At 45.0% G+C, this 18,364-nt stretch overlaps 2 pseudogenes across 1 annotated transcript; one reads left to right on the forward strand and one right to left on the reverse strand.

The window, feature by feature from the left end:
* Positions 1-6,930: 6,930 nt before the first annotated feature.
* LOC117710289 (C-type lectin domain family 10 member A-like) lies at positions 6,931-10,125 on the reverse strand (annotated as a pseudogene). Its single transcript, XR_013111235.1, has 9 exons — positions 9,984-10,125; positions 9,043-9,153; positions 8,523-8,606; positions 8,368-8,439; positions 8,217-8,288; positions 7,931-8,017; positions 7,682-7,833; positions 7,497-7,605; positions 6,931-7,345 (listed from the first exon to the last, which is right to left on the reverse strand). The product of XR_013111235.1 is annotated as a C-type lectin domain family 10 member A-like (transcript).
* Positions 10,126-13,657: 3,532 nt separating this feature from the next.
* On the forward strand, positions 13,658-14,045 carry LOC117710290 (large ribosomal subunit protein uL24 pseudogene; annotated as a pseudogene).
* Positions 14,046-18,364: the final 4,319 nt, after the last annotated feature.

The following is an 18,364-nucleotide window of genomic DNA, read 5'->3' on the forward strand; positions in this document are numbered from 1 at the left end:
GCTGTCCACCCAAGTCTTCTTACTATCTTTACTCATGAGCTTCCAGCCCTGGTTGCTGAACAGAGAGGAGATCAGGTCTGCCAGCTGGAGCTCATCAATAAGCTTGGTCCTATGTGCCCTATGGATAAGGGCCAGTCTCTGGTTCTTCACCAATTACCAAGTTTTAGGAGAAACACAACTTAACTACAGAGCAGTCTTGTTTAAGCAGAAAGCTATATTTAAGATAACTTAATGACTTTTTTTCTTTGAAATTGAGAAATTCCGAGAAATATCAAAACTATTGACGACAAAAGACTTGGAAGACTCGTGGCTAACAGTTTCACAACTAGGTCTGGAGAAAAGCCTTGCTGACTAAGAACCCTGGCTGCTCTTTCATAGGACCAGAATTTGCTTCCCAGCATCTGCACTGGGTGGACCACAACCTCCTGTAATTCTAGTTCCAGGGGACCTGAAGCCCTTTTCTTGCTTCTATGGAATAGACACCTGCATATGTGAGTACAAATGCACAAACACACACACACACACACACACACATTACAGAGGAGGAAGGACATATACACATAAATAATCTTTTTTAAAATTACAATTAAGCTGTTCTCACTCAACAGACTTAGGAACGAGATGTTATGCTGAGATCAGCAATCCTTCAGTGTATTAAAATCTCTCAGCGACTGGAGAGATGACTCAGCAGTTAAGAACACTGTTGGTCTTGCAGAGAACCTGGGAATAGGAACTGGTATTGACCCCCAAGACCAAGTTCTCAGCACAAAGGAGATTTAGTTGCCCCAGAGAGACAAAGGGCAGGGAATAAGAGACAAAGATAGGAGATGCAGGATGAGGGAGAAAAGGAAAGGGTATATGTCTGGGGGAAGGGGGATGGACACAAAGGACTGCCGCCTCTGGATAGAGAGGAGACAGACATGGCCCATAGGCAAGTGGCAGTTTATAAAGGACAAAAGGAAACCCCATGTTAGGGTGAGTGTTTAATTTTAATTGGGCATGTTAATTAGGTGAGCCAAAGGGGACTTTTGATTGCTGGATTTTAATACTTTGATAGCTGGACCTCGGTAGTTGGCCTGAGGAAGAGAAAGTGACCAAATAAAGAAAAAGACCTTGGAGGTTAGCTTTGGGAATGTAATCTAACAGTTGGTTTTTAGCAAGGAAGAGGGAATGTGGGAAAAGGACAAGGACAGCCAGAGCCATGTTTGCCATGCTCGGGCTGGCTAGAATCCCGGTCACTGGGTTTGACTCCCAGTACCTACATCAGATGACTCACAACCACCTGTGGTAACTACAGTTTCGGGGGATCTGATGCCCTCTTCTGGCTTCTACAGGTACCCACATGCATGCAGTACGCGTGCAAATGAGCAGGCACATACACATCTTTTTAAAAAACCCTTATTTTATGTGTGTCATTGTTTTGTTTGCATGTATGTCTGTGTAAGGGTGTTGAATCTTGGAGTTGCAGACAGTTGTGAGCTGTGGGTGCTGGAAATTGAACCCTGGTCCTCTGGAAGAGCAATCAGTGTTCTTTTTTAAAATAATTTAATTTAATTTTTTTTTACACTCTAGATTTTATTCCCCTCCTGGTCCAGTCAGTGTTCTTAACCACTGAGCTATATCTCCAGCCCCCACATATTTTTAAATTTGTAATCTTATCTTTAGTTTTTCCAACTTAATTATATACATATATATAATACCATTTTCTCTCTGCAGAATGTACCCTCAACTGTTTGTCTACAACTTCATTTGAACCTTCTGATTTCCATCTTTTTTCAGTAAAGAAACAAAACCCTTTCTGATTCTTTCGTTGTTTTGAGACAGGGTCTCACTGGCCTGGAACTTGTTATATCCACCAGGCTGGCCTTGAACTTAGAGAGATCAACCTGCCTCTGCCTCCCAAGTGCTGGGATTAAAGGCATGAGCCACCATGCCTAGCCCTTTCTGATTCTTAAACATCCTCTTTATTTTTGACTTTCACAATGAAACCCCCATACCCACAGCCTCGTTCCTATCTCTCTTCCCACCTGCTTCCTTCCTGCTTTGTTTCCTTCCTTTAAAATTTGAACATCTTGATAAAAAAATCCTTCCCCTTTTCAACAAAATGCTCTTTGCTTCTTCCAATTCCTTCACCAAACTACAGCGTTAGCTTCCTTCCTGTGCCACTGTGTATTTATAATTACGCACACTAATTAAAGTTTTGACACCTTCCACAGACTCAAGTACACCAAGCAGTTTAGAGGGTTTCTGTTTAGTTTATGCTCTTATTAAAAATAGACACGAAGACAACTCAGGAAAGGATACATAGTAACAATTTTAATTTACCAACAAATTTAAGTCATTGCATCTGTCAAAACTGCCTCAGTCCCATGACCCATGATGCACTGAGCTAACTTTCTAGTCTTAATTTTACATATACACCCACTTGTCTGTAGCTGGTTTTAAACAGTTTCCTAGGGGGCTTTACCTGTCTGCCTTGTAGACACCATGTGATGGGAAGCCAGCTACAACACTCGGAAACACGGGAAGTCAGAAGACTTACCAACCAGGAAGAAACAGGAAACAAAATGATTCAGAAGCGATTCAGGCATCTGCCTCCCAAATCTCCACTGTCACTGTCTGTGGAGGGATCTCTTTGTCTTTGGGTCTTTTTATTTAGGTCTCTGTGTGTGCCCTTGTGTGCAAACTCATGTGTGCCACAGTCTGCATTGCAGAGAGCAGACGACAACTTGCAGACGTGTTTCTCTCCTTGCACCCAATCAATCCCAGGGACTGGACTCATATCATCGGGCTTAGCTACACTAAGTGCCTCCATCCACTAAGTCATCCCACAGGTTTTTGTCCTACAATTTAAGGGAATCCTACTTAAGCAAGGGCTCTATAATATGATCTCGCTGTTGGTGAAACTGTGAGCCATTGCAGCCACTCTGGAAATCACTGTAGAGAATTTTCACAAAGCTGAAACACTCCTTGGTATATGCCCAAAAGACTCTCGCTCTGTTCCGTGTCCACTGCTGTTGTATCCACAATGGCCAGGAAACAGAAATAGCCTAAATGCCCTTTAATGGAAGAATGGACAGAGAGATTGTGGTACATATATATGATGCAATACTATTAAGTTGTAAAGAAAAATGAAATTATGACCTTTGTGGATAAATGGGTAGGTCTAGAAACTATTGTATTGAATGAGGAACCCAGACCCATAAGGTCAAATGTCACATGTTCTCTTTTATCTATGGGTCCTATTACAAGTCTTCACATGTGAGTCTATACCCTGGAATAGTGCAGACATCAGCAAGAGATAAAGGGTCCTGGTAGCTCTAGAGAGGCTAGTAGGACACAGGCGCTGTGAAGGGGAAACAGGTAAACCCAGGGTTGAGAGTTAATTGGGAAGGGGTGAGGGACAGCACTACAGAGAGGAAGGGAAGGGGGAGAGACAGCACTGTTTTAAAATGGCTTTTAAAAACCATAGAGGAACATAAATAATGTTTACTTAAATATATAGACATAGCTTAACACACTATAAATATATGTGCATATGCACACACATATATGTTTTGAGTGAAGTTACACTACTTGGTGTAATGATATCCCCTAAAGCCCTAGACTATCTAACAAAAACCCCAGTGCCAGGCATAAGAAATCTCTCTTGGAGTTATTGATGAAGAATCTAAGACGCTCCCAAATGATTCAGGCTGTTGCGGCTGCCTTTGGTTACTTCCCAGAACTTGAAGGCAAGCCCCGGCTACTGAAGACACCACACACTTCAGACACAGGAAGAAGTGACCTGGAAGTCTCCTGCTCAAGCACCAGCTCCCATAGATCTGAAGGTGCTGTGTGAGCTGCCAAGGAAGAGAAGCAGACAACAGTCATGCACAGGTGCAAAGCCTATGAACAGGAACAATTACCAGGTCAGCGAGATATTCCCAAGAGTGCAGTATCTTGGAGGTAGCCAACCCAAGGCTCACTCACTAGGAGGAAATTCATACCTGGTTTTACACATCTAGCTCATTACTCATGAACAGTGTGGTCCTGGACCCCAGAGGAGAACATACTGTCACCACTTCCCTCAATCAGTATAAATCCATTTTTTTGTTTGTTTGTTTTTTTCTGAGACAGGGTTTCTCTGTGTAGCCCTGACTGTCCTGGAACTCACTTTGTAGACCAGGCTGGCCTCAAACTCAGAAATCTGCCTGCCTCTACCTCCCAAGTGCTGGGATTAAAGGCATGCACCACCGCTGCCCAGCAAAAGATTATCTTTATTTTTATTTTTTAAAGATTTATTTATTTTATTGATATGAGTACACTGCAGCTGTCTTCAGACACACAGTAGAAAAGTGCGTAAGATACCATTACAGATGGTTGTGAGCCACTATATGGTTGCTGGGAATTGAACTTGGGACCTCTGGAAGAGCAGTCAGTGCTCTTAACCGCTGAGCCATCTCTCCAGCAGTATAAATCCTTACTGCATTCTAAATACCTGTCCTTATACCAACAGATAAGTGTAAGTGTACCACTCACCCTTATCAAAAAAAAAAAAAAAAAAAAAAAAAAAAAAAAAAAAAAAAAAAAAAAAAGCTTTTTTTTCAGCAGACAAAGACCATTACAGAAATTCATAACTTTTCAAAATGTTATGGGGAGTCCACCAGAGATGACTACTCACAGATTATAGTCATTTGAAAGTCTTTATTCTGACCAGCTGGAACTACACTTGAGTATTTGGGGACTCAAGTGTAGCACTGAGTGTACAGAGCTCAGAGTTTTGAAGGCAAAAACCATGAGCTGGTATCTCACTAGGCAGTTGCAGCAGAATCACAGGCAGGAGGCCTTGGAGTAGGGGGAGCTTTGTGTTAGGGATCAATTTGATAGACACTAAGATAAGCAGTTAGCTGGAGTGGGGGAGGTTTGCCCAAGCAGGCAGTTTAACAGAGGTAGGCTAGCTGGGCATTTGGACCTATGTTGGGGGCCAACTTTTAGCAGAAAGCAGCTATCAGCTTTGCAGCCATCTTGAGCCATATACCCTGACATGAGACTTGGATTACAATAGTCTACAACAGCTGAGCACACTCCGATAATCTTGGTTTAGATACTTTGGGTGCGTGAGATTAAAGGTGTGTGAGATTAAAGGTGTGTAATTTAAGAGTGTGACTTAGAAGTGTAGAGATCAGATTTAGAGACAAGACCTAAGGGCATGATTAAAGGTGTGACCAAAAGGCATGGCTTAGAAGTGAGACATATAAAAGGCAGAGGCAGACAGAGAGAGGAACAGATTACTTGACATTAGGTAGAAGACACTTGGCTCTAGAGAGAATCAGACTATAGATGAGAGAATCAGACACTTTAGAGAGAACAACTTGGAGTTAGTTATTAGACATTAGGCACTTGGCACTTGGAAGAAGAAACTTGGAACTTGGAGGCACTAGGGACTAGGAACTAGGGACTAGGAACTCAAGACTTGGGACTTGGAGAGAAGAAGAGAGACTGAAGAATAAACGGGATTGAATCACACTCTGTCTGGTCTCCATGCTTCGAGTCCGACCTCACTCTCTCTCTTGCTGAACCCGACCCGTGGACCAGAGCGGCAACTTGGGCCAGGATACAGTGGCCGCCCAAACGCGGGGCAGCCTGAGCCTCAACATTTTGCTCGGGCCTTGACAGACCTAGGGTTTCTAGAATACAGTTGGGTAATCTTCCACTGGATTCCCCATCAAGGAGATCAGATAAACCTGAAATGGCCTTAGCAAGAATACAAGATGGAGAGCCTCTGCACTGTCTTTTTTTTGTCTTTTTTTTTTTTGTCATTTTTGTGACTGCCCTGTCACAAAAATGCAGCAGAGAAATTGACCATGGAGTGTCCAACCCTAGTTGATACAACTACAACATAACCCCACACCTAAGGCTCAGAGAACAGCACAGAAGAGAGGCCAAGAAGATCATATGAGCCAGAGGAGCAGGATGTCTACTGCAAAATAGTGTCATCTCTGTGTGATGCAGGGTCCTACACCCATAAAATCTCAGCAATATGCTCCCCTAACCAGGACCTCCAGAACCCCAACTGCCATGTCAGCATGGTGGTGGGAATCTCAAAAGGCCCTACTTCTCAATGGAGAGCTACAGCCATTAGTGGCTGCTCAGAGGGGGAGAATCAGGCTTCTACAGAGACAAGCAGATTGATAGGTTACCTAACCCCAAGCAGTCAACTCTAATACACATATAAGCATATGAGCAGCAGTAAGCAGACCTATCTGGATGCATATATATACACATTTATGTATATATACACATTTTACATACGTATATTATGAAGCAATAATTTAGGAAGAAGAGGTCCTGAACTTGAGAGGGAGTTGGGGGAACATGGGAAGGATTGAAGGAGGAGAGGAAAGGGGAGAAATGATATAAATATAGTATTCATATATGCAACTGACAAAACATAATTATAAAAATTATGGTAACACAATTCTAAAAAGGTCCATCCTCCACCATCTTCTTCCAGTGATTTGAACACAGAACTGACAACTCTCTGCTTTTCCTTTTCCCAAGATGATTTACAAAGGCTCCTCCTGTTTTAGTTTTGAGATGGTTTCTCACTGTATAGCCCTAGCTGACCTGGAACTTACTGTGTAGCCCACAGATGGCCCTCCTGCCTCTGCCTTCCAAGGGGTGAAATCACAGGCATGAGACATTATCCTAGCCTCACAGTTTTCTTAACAACGTGATAATAGACCCCACAGTTACCAAACACAGAGCTCTCAGGAACTCATCCAGAGCTTTGATTAATTTGTCTTCTATAAGTCTTTTAGGGATGCCTGGTTACCCTCTCACACTTTGAATTTGCTTTTACTCAATCAAGAGGATACATGTTAGATTGTGGTCTGCATAGTTTTTCATCTTATTACCCAATTTTGATAGGAATAAAACAATGCAAAATCAACAAAAAGTATTTAATTTTTGTTACATTCAAAAGTTACCTACAATAAGCTTCACACTGTACAAAATATCACAGATTTCAACAACCTCATTCTCCCGAACACCACACTACACAGCTCAAACACAATGGCTTCACCTTGCCTTAAAATCCTTGACAAAAAAAAATCCCCAATAATGTTGAGACCAGGTAGGAGGATTCCAAACTCCAGGCCTGAGTAGCTGAAACCACTGAAGAAACAAATTACTTGGAGAGAGTCCTACTTATCCTTGGCCAACGTTTGTCTCGCAGATCCAGCCGTAGGGTATCTGGCAGACATTATCATTCCAGCGGCCATCCGAGGTGAGGTGGGCACAGTCTTCGCCCCCTCCCAGTCCGTGTCCATACCAGTTATCTGGCTGCTCTGGAGCCCAGTACCTATGAACAAACACAGATGCGGGCCTCCAGAAACCAGACTCTAAGCCATACCCCCAGATTCTACCACCTACCCCAGGGCCAGAGCCTTGGAAGTAGAGGAAGTACCAGGCAAAGGGCACTAGACCAGGGCACATGTGCAACACACACTCACTTAAAGCCTTTCTCAAAGTCGGTCCCATCCACCCATCGCCAAGGGCCCGTTTTGGTCCTGTTAAGCCGATCCAACTGTTATCATTGGCTAAGCGAGTCTGCAGGAAATTCTAAAGAAAGAAAAAGGCATGGTAACCTCTCCCTTAGACCAGAGAGCCTTCCAAAAAGAGCCTACCCGGGCATCACCTGCTCCTCCAGGGAGTTGACCACCACCAGGTGAGAATTCTCCAGCTGACAGTACTTGTCAGCTTCAGGCCATGACTTCTTAGCCTGAGAGAACCAGTAGCAGCTGCCTTCATGCTCCGTCCAGTGAAGGGGGCAGCAGCCCACTTCCGAGCCTAAGAAAAGCAAAGCAAAGATGGAGAGTAGAGGCCATGCCTATCGTGTCCTCGCCTCCCAGAAACTAGAGCAAACCACGCCCATCGCCCTTCTCACGGTTATTCTTGAGGTTGGCCAGCTGGCATGTCAGGGCCTTCAAGTCCTTCCCCAGCTGTTGCACACGATCAGTTATTTCAGACAGACCTGGGACACACAGATGACAGTGACAACAGTGCCCTAGTTGTGGCATCTGCTGGTGCGCTCAGATGTCTTGCACAAGGCTCAGTCTGGGAACATCTCCACACACTGTGCATGCTCACACCTCCTGTCAGTGCCAAGAACTTCTCCACACACTGTGCATGCTCACACCTCTTAGCAGGGCACAGGGGACCCTCAGCCTCACCTGTTTTGAAAGCCTGCTCTTTCTTCTCCAGTGTGCTCTCCAGAGAAGCCACCTTCTGGCTCAAGCCTCGGCCTGGAAGAGGACAGTTCAGCACCAGGGACCTGCATTCACCCACACCCTTCTGCACACTCTGGAGACCAGGGCCTCTCACCTGTCTGCAGCTCCTGCCTGTGATCCTCCACCTCCACTTTCAGAGAACTGATGCCTGCTTGCAAGCTGACAGCTGCAGGACAAGGAACTGGTGCTCAGGACTGTTCACCTTACCCAGCCCACTCCAGCCCAGAACCCCGTGAGAGCCCAGCTCACCCTTGGAGTCCAGGGTGTTTATCTCGGAGGTGGTATTGTCTAAAGTGGCTCTCAGAGTGTTTAGGTCCCTCCTTAACTGGGAATCTGATGAGGACGACAGGATGATGAGAACCAAGGTTTCTCAGGTCCACTCTGTGCCAGCACTAGGCAGGGCACTTTGCACTCAGAGTGACACTCTGCCTCACAGGGACCCAATGGGCAGGCACTGTTGTTACCCAATAGTGCACAAGCATAAGTCGAGGCTGAGGGGGTGAGCTGATGCGACTGTATAACCCAAGCACAGTAACAGGTGACAAGGCCAGCAGCTGTCTGACCATAGGTCCTCCATGTCCCCACCAGTGTCCCCACCACTGCTGTCATCTATTACCAAGTCACTGTCCCTTGTGCTCCATTACACTTGTCCTTGCTGTGGCCCTCGCTGCTGTCCTTCCATGCCCTCTGCAATCCCTGCCCTGCTAAGGTTCTCTCCCTCCACCCACCCCACCCCCAGGCTGTGATTCCTCTCTTCCCTGCAACCCACTTTGGGATCCAATCAGGGAGACAACCACCAGCAGCAGGAGGCCGAGGCCCAGGGAGAGCAGGAGGAGGTGGGTCCAAGAGAGGATGTTGCACAGGAGGGACTTGGGAGGAGCTGCTGAGAGAGAAGGGGGTGTCAGATTAAATGATGTAGAGCAGTGACTCTCGACTGATGGATTTTGATCCCTTTGGGGGTGGGATGAGTCTTCCCTAGGGGTCATGTATCAGATATCCTGCATATCGGTTTTATACATTAAGCTTTCTAACAGTAGCATAATCACAGTTGTGAAGTAGCAATGAAAACAATCTTATGGTTGAGGGTGACTGTAACATAAAGAACTTTAAGGGTCACAGCATTGGGAAGATTGAGAACCACTATGTTAGAGTTGTGAAAGACACAGGAGGTCCCAGGGACCTTTCTAGAGATAACTGTTTGCCTCTAGTTATGCTGTAAGAGGGAGAAGCTGAGGACTGGGGTAGAGTTGCTCCAGTCTCTCTCCACTCACGGACCACACAAGTGCTCACCCACAGAAATCTCTCATCCTGTCAGGACTCATGTGCGCAAGCATGGGAATGCACAGATATTACACATATACCGACAGTGACAGTGGCACTCTGTGAGGTTCTACATCAGAGTGGAGGACTACAGCAATGACACAGAGGTAGCTGGGGACAGCCAGGCCACCACTGGGGTCCTTAGCCTCTGTATGATTGTATGTGCAAAGGGTGAGCTACTCCAAACCCAACACACCGTGCACACCTCCCATACCCTACCACATAGCACAGGAAGCCAGGTCACTCGGGTCTTCCCATCCCTGTCTCTCCGAGGACCTTGTATGTGCAGTGTAATGGGCCTTGGAGTGGGCCGGAGCACACTGCTGCATGGTGAGCCACAGCAGCACAACCCTTAATAGACGTAGACAGCATACACCCTGATAGACATACTTAGAGCAAAGTTTAGAAACTCCATTCCTCCTTTCTTGTCACTTTTTCTCGTCTCCTGGTTTTTCTCCTCACTCTTCAAGTACTGGATGTTTTCATATATCATTGCCATGTTTCCACAAACACGAGGTTTCCAGGACAGTCAGAACTGAAATGGAGAAGCCAGCGTTCAGTTAGGGGATCAGTCTAAGAAGGGGACGAGAAGCAAGGTGGAGGAGGGCAGGGCTGCAGCTGGGGTAGGGCATCCCTGTCGAGAGTGAGCCTAGGTCGTCGGGAGGATGGAGATAGGCATGCATTTGCAGCCGAAGCTAGACGTGAAGTCACAACTGGATCGGCCTTTGAGGAGGAGCAGAGTCTGGGGCTGAAGCTGGAGGTAAAGTTGGCGCTAAGGACTTTCCACTCTCTGCTACCTTGTGACTTGCCCAACATTGGCCAAAGTAAGAAAGCATTTGAAAGACAACAGCATTCTGTCTCTTTGGGACCAAAAGATATCTTGCCTGATCAGAGAGAACACACAAGTACCCTCAAACACCACAGATGCCATGTGTAGAAGGGCATTCTTCAATTTACTTTGAGAAACCCGATGTGCTGTCTACCTGTCTCTCTTGGGAGGCCCCAATGTGACATTTCTATTCTGAGGGACCTCAGATGCTACAGTACAAGGGAAACTGGTTTTTGTCTCGCCCGTCATTTCAAAGTGATAGGAAACCGGGTAGGTTTTTATTTGCATCACACAATCATTTATTTGTATTTATGGCATGTGTGTGTGTGCACAGAAGCTACAGGCTCATAAATAGGAGTTGGTTTTCTCCTTCCACGGTGTGTGAACTCACGTCATCAGGCTTGGCAGCAAGCTCCTTTACCCCAAAGCCATCTTGCTAACCCAACAACCTGGTTTTGTTTTCTCAATAATGTCTATCAATAACTCAAGAACCAACCTGACCATCTGGAGTGTACCATCGTCAGAACCCTTCGTAACAGTTTCATGGCCACCTATAAATAAGTCTAATATCTTTGTGTGTAGAAAGAATAAATAGCTAAATTTTCATGATGGTTTATGCTTTGAAGATATAAAATATAAATAACTTAGAACTCCCTTTTAACACTCTAAATGAACAAAATCATACTGTTCTTTGGAATATTTGCAAATAAAAATTAAATGTTAAGATCTTTTTTTAAAAAAAAAAAAATGCTACTGCTGAGTTAAGAAGAGGCTGAACTTGACCTGGAGTCTCATCCTGAGACTGGCACCAGTACCCAGTCGATAGCATAGAAGGGATTGAACCTGGGCTTGCAATAAAACTGGAAGTTAAGACCTAAGTGTGGGCACTTGGGGCAGGGCTTGTATGAAGATTAATTTTGGATCTAGGATTGGAACGGTTTAGGGTTGAAATAGGAGCTGAGGTTAGGACTGCAGTAGAGCACTGTGGAGGTGCTCAGCCAGTAAGGTGCTTGCCAGGCAAACATGAGGACTGACGTTCCATCCCCAAAACCCGTGTGAAACAACTGGGCATAGGGCTGGAGAGATGGCTCAGTGGTTAGAGCATGTAGCCTTCTTGCAGGCAACCTGAGTTGGCTCCCGGCTCCCACAGCGAACGACAGACAGCCTGTGACTCCAGCTCCAGGGAGAGCCAACTCTTCTGGCCTCTGGGGGCACCTGCACTCACATGCACACACCCAAATAGAGAGACCCACATGAACATATAATTCAAATGATAAATAAGGTTTTTAAAAAAAGAAAGAAAGAAAAATGCTAGGCATGGTGTCTGAAAATGCTAGTAATTTCTGGGAGAGGCAGAGACGGCTAATTCCCTGAACCTAGCTGCCAGGTCAGCCTAGTCTAATTAACAAGTTCCAGGTCAGTAAGAGACCCTAACTCAAAACAACAAAACAAGATAAACAAACAAATAGAAAGTGAGACTGGGAGATGGCTCATTGGACAAGCGTGAGGGCCCGAGTTTGGACCCCTAGCACCCGTATAGAGGCTGTGGTGTGGGAATCGGGCAGAGAGAGATCATGAGGACTCACCGGCAGATGGACTAGCTTAAAGGACAAGCTTCATCTTCAGTGAGAGAACGTGTCTTAAAAAATAAGGTTGAGAGAGATAAAGAAAGATACTCCATGTCAACCTCTGCCTACCACATATGCATGCAAGAATGTACCTATACCACATGGTACACACATATGTATACAGTACACACACACACTTGCATGGTGCACACGATGCACATGATGTATACACGCGTGCAAAATAAGTAAATGGCTCCTGAGAAATTACAGCCATGGTTGTTCTTTGGTCTCCACATACATGTATATATATATATATATATATATATATATATATATATATATATATATGAACATATGTATTTTAATTAAGAACTATGGTTTGGATCTAGAATATCCAAACGTCTGTTAAGCAAAGAACTGAGGTTAGAGATAAGGTTAGAGTTAGGATGGGAATCAGGTGAGAACTGGGCCAAAGACATGGTTGAGTTTGAGTCTTAGTCTGCCTAGGGATTGTGGATGCCACAGTCCATACTAGAGTCCAGTGCTGGTGCGCTTCCAAGCCTTACACAAACCCTGTCTGTAGCTGCATACTTCCACCCAAGGCCTAGAGCCCTTCCCTCCCTGCATCCCCTTACACATTCCCTGCCCCACTGGTCTCCCTGGCATCCCTGGCCCAGTTACCTGTGTGAAGTCTTGGCTTTCCTGTGCAGCAATGACCAGAATCAAGAACTCAATATCCTAGAGGGCTATATCCTAGAGGGCTGGCGTGTGGGAGGGACCAAGTAGAAGCCACAGACATGTCAGTCCTTTGCGTCCAAGGCCCAATGGTCCATTCTCTTTTGTGTCTTGAATGGTCCATTTGGGGAATGCCGAAATCTCTCAGCTTCTGACAGTCAACACTGAGGGAATTGGAACTTGAATGTGAGTGGGGATTACCAGTGTTCGGGCAAAGAACAAGATTCCTTTCCATCCCCCAGGGAGTGTCGTCCCACATTGCTCTTTCTTGAGCCTCCTGGGACTTCCTCATTTTTAACTTGGTGGGAAGGGGGGTTACAACAGAGGGGCGGTCTATTTTCTTCTCCTATGCCTCTTATCTTCATTTGCTTCCTGCCCATGACTTTCCAAGAAGTTCAGCGCCTCTGTCATTGAGCATCACTGCACAAGAGTCCGTTCACTGCTCATATTCAAAACCTGGTGTGATTCCCTGACGCCTGAGTGTGAGGACCCTAGCCATTAAGCTCCATCTTCATACCCCTCACTCCACCCAGATGGACAGAGAGGATTAGAAACCTTGTCCTCACCAGACATGGAGAGAAGGGGTAAGGAGGAAGAGCATTTTGTCTTATTAAGCATCGATTCTGTGCAGGAGGGTATTGGTTTCCACTAGAGCCTCGAGAGGCACTGTGGAAGGAAACAGCTGGAGGTCAAACACCACGATATCCAACACCCAGCCTTGCTCTCTGTGCCTGCTCAGCCTTCACCATGTTCCTTGTCAGCACCCAGCTCCTCAGAACACATATTCCTTTCAAGTAGGAACCTGAGTGTTGAAAAGCAAGGAAAAACCTTCAGGTGGTTTTTTTTTTTTTTTGTCATTGTTATTGTTTTTTTGTTTGTTTGTTTGTTTGTTTGTTTTTTCCGAAAGCCATCGCTGCATCACAGCCACCAAGATGAAGTTCCATCCCTTTGTGACTTCTGACCGGAGCAAGAACCGCAAACGGCATTTCAATGCACTTTCTCACATTCAGAGGAAAATCATGTCTTCCTCTCTTCCCAAAGAACTGAGACAGAAGTATAGTGTTCCATCTACACAGAGTGATCCAAGCATGCAGGAAGAAATACATTATTGACATTGAACAAGTCCAGCGAGAAAAGGCTAATGGCACAACTGTCCATGTGGACATCCACCCCAGCAAGGTGGTCATCACCAGGCTGAAGCTGGACAAGGACCGCAAGAAGATCCTGGAGAGGAAAGCCAAGTCCTGACAAGTGGGGAAGGAGAAGGGCAAATACAAGGAAGAAACTATCGAGAAGATGCAGTGTTGGGGACCGCACTAGTCCCACGTTGGGGCGGCCAAAATAAATGTATGCAGCCCAGGCAAAATGTTGAGGCCCGGGCCGACCCACGTTTGGGCGGCCACTGTATCCCGGCCCAAGCTGCTGCTCCGGTCTTCAGGTCGGGGGTTCAGCAAGAGCGAGGGTGACGGCAGATTCTACCTAATGTCTGAGATTCGTCTCTGATGATCCCTCTATAGTCTCTGATCTCCGTCTATATTCTCTGATCTCTGGTTCTGTCTTCTATAGTCTGACTAATGTCTTCTATCGTCTCAATTCTGATCTGTTCTGTCTCTGCCTTTTATATGTCTCACTTCTAAGCCACGCCACTAAGTTACACCTTTAATCATGCCCTTAGGTCTTGTCTCTAACTCTGATCTCTATAATCTCACACACCTTTAATCTTACACACCTTTAATCTCAAGGTATCTAAACTAAGATTATCGGAGTGTTCTCAGCTGTTGTAGGCTATTGTAATTCAAGTCTCATGTCAGGGTATATGGCTCAAGATGGCTGCAAAGCTGATAGCCGCTTTCTGCTAAAAGTCGGCCCCCAACAATGCAGGAGTAGACACTTCTCATGCATGGCTTTCAGTAAAGACTGCTTAAGTAAAAAAACACAACAACCACAAAACAAAACAGCAACAACAACAACAAAACCATCTGGGTTCATCTGCATCTCTTCTCATCCATCCTTCCATTATTCATGATTTCCCTATTTATGTTTGTGGTTCTCCATCTCAGTTCTGTTTTATTTATTCTGTGATATTTTGACGAGTCTGTATTTTGGTTAGCGCTATATAGCTTGGATCTAAACAGATGCTGTTGGAAGGTAATGAAACCTTTTAGAGGGCTGAGTGGGAGGCCTTCTCATGGAGTTGTGTGAGAACCCAGCCCTTTCCTCTTTCTCTTTTGCTACATAGCCAGGAACTGGGCAGTTTTGCTGCCACATACTCCTGACATGATGTTCAGCCTTGCCATGGGCACAACACAGTGGCACCAACCATAAACCAAAAACACAGAAAATCTGACTCCAAACAAGGCTATCCTTTTTATAAGTTAATTGTCTCGGATAGTTTTTATAAGGCAGAACGCTGACTAACACAGGTTTTTGCAAGGTAATACTGAAACTGAATGGGAGAGAGGAGATAGGCTCCTTAGTGGGAACCCACCCTTTGAAAAGAACGGGGAAGAAGACCCAATATGACATCAACCAGCCTGGGCTCTACACGTTTGAACGATAAAGGCTGCCCGTGGTTATAACAGTTCCATTCTAGAGAAATGATACTTACATCAAATCTGTAGATCACATTCAAGGAATACAGTCGTTTCCACAATATAAATTCTGTCCATTTGTGAAGATAGGATTTCTTTGCATCTTCTTGTCTTCTTCATCTTCTTCCTTCAGTTTTTATAAGGGCACATGGTGATTGTGCTCAGAGAAGCTTAGGGAAACCGAGCGTGGTAAGCACACATGCTTGTCTCGTCAACACAGGAGATCTATACCTGTTTTCTACCAGAAGGCCAGGGGTGGACATGGATAATAGCCTGGTGATCTGTGCTCTCTGTGGGGCCAGCCCCCCTCAAACTCCCAGACTCATGTGACTATTTCTTCCTCCCTAGGCCTTTATCTTGAGCACTATTTCTCAGTCAATAGAGTCAATCCCTAGGGGAGATGTCACATGTACTTTCTGGCTTAGTGACCACTACAATACTTGTATGACTTAGACCACACTCCATCCCCACCTAAGCCCTTAAAGCTATAGAACCAGTCTTTATGGAAGAGGTCACATGTACTTTGCTAAAGAATATCAATGTGTCACATCTTATACTTTATTGTATACGTAGGATTGAGATCATTGTCACCAGAAACTTTTTTTCCAAAATTGCACTGTACTTAAATATCTAAAATAAATGGCCCAGTGTCAGACTTCGGAAGTCTGGAGCAGTCCTGCTAACCAAGGTGTGTCGAGCCAGATTTCCTTTCTATTGCACGAGGATTTCTCATGATCTCAGTCTGCTGGCAGTGGCTCAGGGACTCCACAAGTTTTCACAGAGGAGATCTTTTTGCTTTTTCGGCTCATATGGACTCCTAGGGTCTTGTATAAGCTGTTGTGGGTGGGACTGATTTCCTGACTTCTTTCAAGGCATGCTCACAATTAGTGTGCAGAGAACACACCATGTTTTCAGGAGTCAGGTTGGAATCCTATAACTCTGCTGAGAGTCCTCATCAGACCAAGAGTTTCAAGATGGAATTTTTAGGGGCTTTTAAATATAGGATCACATTGCCTAAAACAGGGACGGGTTGGCTTCTTTTCTTACTGTTTGTTTCTACCGCTTATATTTATTTCTATCACCGTTGTCCCAGATGAAAGTGTTGGGTTTCAGATGGGGGACGAGCGGCCGAAGTACATATTTAACATACCAAAATGGATCTGGCCTCCAGGTTCTCCCAGCATCCCTGTCCCAGCCTGTTACAGGACACAGTTAGCACACCCTGCCCTCTATGCTGAACTTTCCAGCCCAGAAGCTGGGCTTTCTCTCTCCCAGAGGCTCTTCCCTTCGTAATCCAGACATTTCAGTCTCTCTCCTCTCTCTCCCCCCTCTGCATTTTCTCTCTTCCTGCATACACACGCTCATTCTCTCTTTCTCTTTCCCCTCCCCTCTCTCTGTCTCTTTCCTGTGGCAACTTCCCTGGCCTCCTTCCTTGATACCAATGAACTCCCAAGAGCTGCTTCCCAGTCAGCCTTCCTTCATATACTTTACTTTGATTTGACTTGGCTTGAATTGGCTCATTTTATCATCAGAAATAACTTATCAGAAAGGTCAAGCACTATACAGATTAAGTTAAGTGAACATTCTTGTCTGGTTCCTGATACAGAGAAAATGCTTTTCCATTTAGTACAATGTTGGCTAGGTTCATGTTAAAAATGTTCCTTCTGTTAGCTACCTTGTAGTCTTTATCAAGAATGTTGTATCAGATCCAGAGGAAACTCCAATTTCCAAAAATCCAAAAAGCAATCCAAATATCCAAAAATGAGCTCAGCCTGGACTATAAGGAAGATTTCTGGCAGTGAGATAAAAGCCAGAATTCTTCAGGAACTTGGGAAACTGGTTCCTCTCGACCAAAAGGAGCCATTTCACTTATCTCTGGCCGAAGGAACAAATGGCTACCTGTGGCGCTCACCAGCCTATCAAAGCTCATGCTGGCATCACAAGAACCTGTTACACATTCCAAAGTCCTCCTAGGCCTCCTGCCTCACCCTAAACTCCCTCCAGCTCACAGGCTTCCCTCCCCAGCTCCTCATTTCCCTTCTAACCCTACTAATCCTGCTATGCTTGCTTACACTCTGCTCCTGTTCTCTCTCTTCTCTGTCCCCGCTAGTGTCCCCTCTCTCACAGACAGCCCTGGCCATATCCAGTCTACTTCTTTCTCTCTCTGCTCTGGACCTTTCCAGACGCCTCTGGCTGTTTTCTCTCTTATCTACAATAAAAACCTCCCTCTAAGCCACACCATAAGTGGTCATGTCATCCGTTTATACAGGTTGAAGTTATCCAAGGCCCTTTCTGCATCCACTGGAGTCAGCGTGTGCTCGTGGCCTCTGAGTCTATCGATGTTCTCTACCGTGTTTATTGATTTGCATATGTTGACCCATTCTTGTATTCTTGGAATGAAACCAATACAATGATTGATGATGTTTAAATGAGCAAACATTTAATGTTGAATTAGATTTGCTAATATCTCATTGAGAATTTTTGTGTCTACTTTTCATCAAGAACATGGCTTTATAATTTTCCTTTTTGTTGCTTTCTGGTCTGGATAGTAATGGTTTTTCAGTGTTTCTACATCCAGTCCGTCCCCATTCCCATCTATAACTGTTTTGTGCAGCCATCTTTCACCCAAGGGTGACCCCAGGCTTCCTGTTTTACGATTGTTCCTTATTTTCCGACTCACAGGGTAGCTTAATCTCAAGTACTCTGCCTCCTTCCAAGACAGTGTCTGTGTGGAGCTCTGACAGGGAAGGAGAGTGCTAAAACAGACTTCTCCAAGGTTGACTTGTCCTACGAAAGTCATGTGACCTGCTCTCAGCAATCTAGCTATTTATCATCAAGTGGTCGATCATGGAATCATACACATACAACTAACATTATAAAGACTGAGGAGGTTATGTTTTTATATTGAGGAATACATGCATACACACACACACACACACACTTAAAGAAACAGGCCATACATTTGAGAGAAGTTAGAGGAGATACACAGTTGGAGAGGGAGGAAAGGAACAGGGGAAATGATGCAATTCTATTTTAATTTCAAAAAAT

This window comes from Arvicanthis niloticus, chromosome 6 (assembly GCF_011762505.2).
Source record: "Arvicanthis niloticus isolate mArvNil1 chromosome 6, mArvNil1.pat.X, whole genome shotgun sequence".
In the NCBI taxonomy this organism is placed as follows: Eukaryota; Metazoa; Chordata; class Mammalia; order Rodentia; family Muridae; genus Arvicanthis; species Arvicanthis niloticus.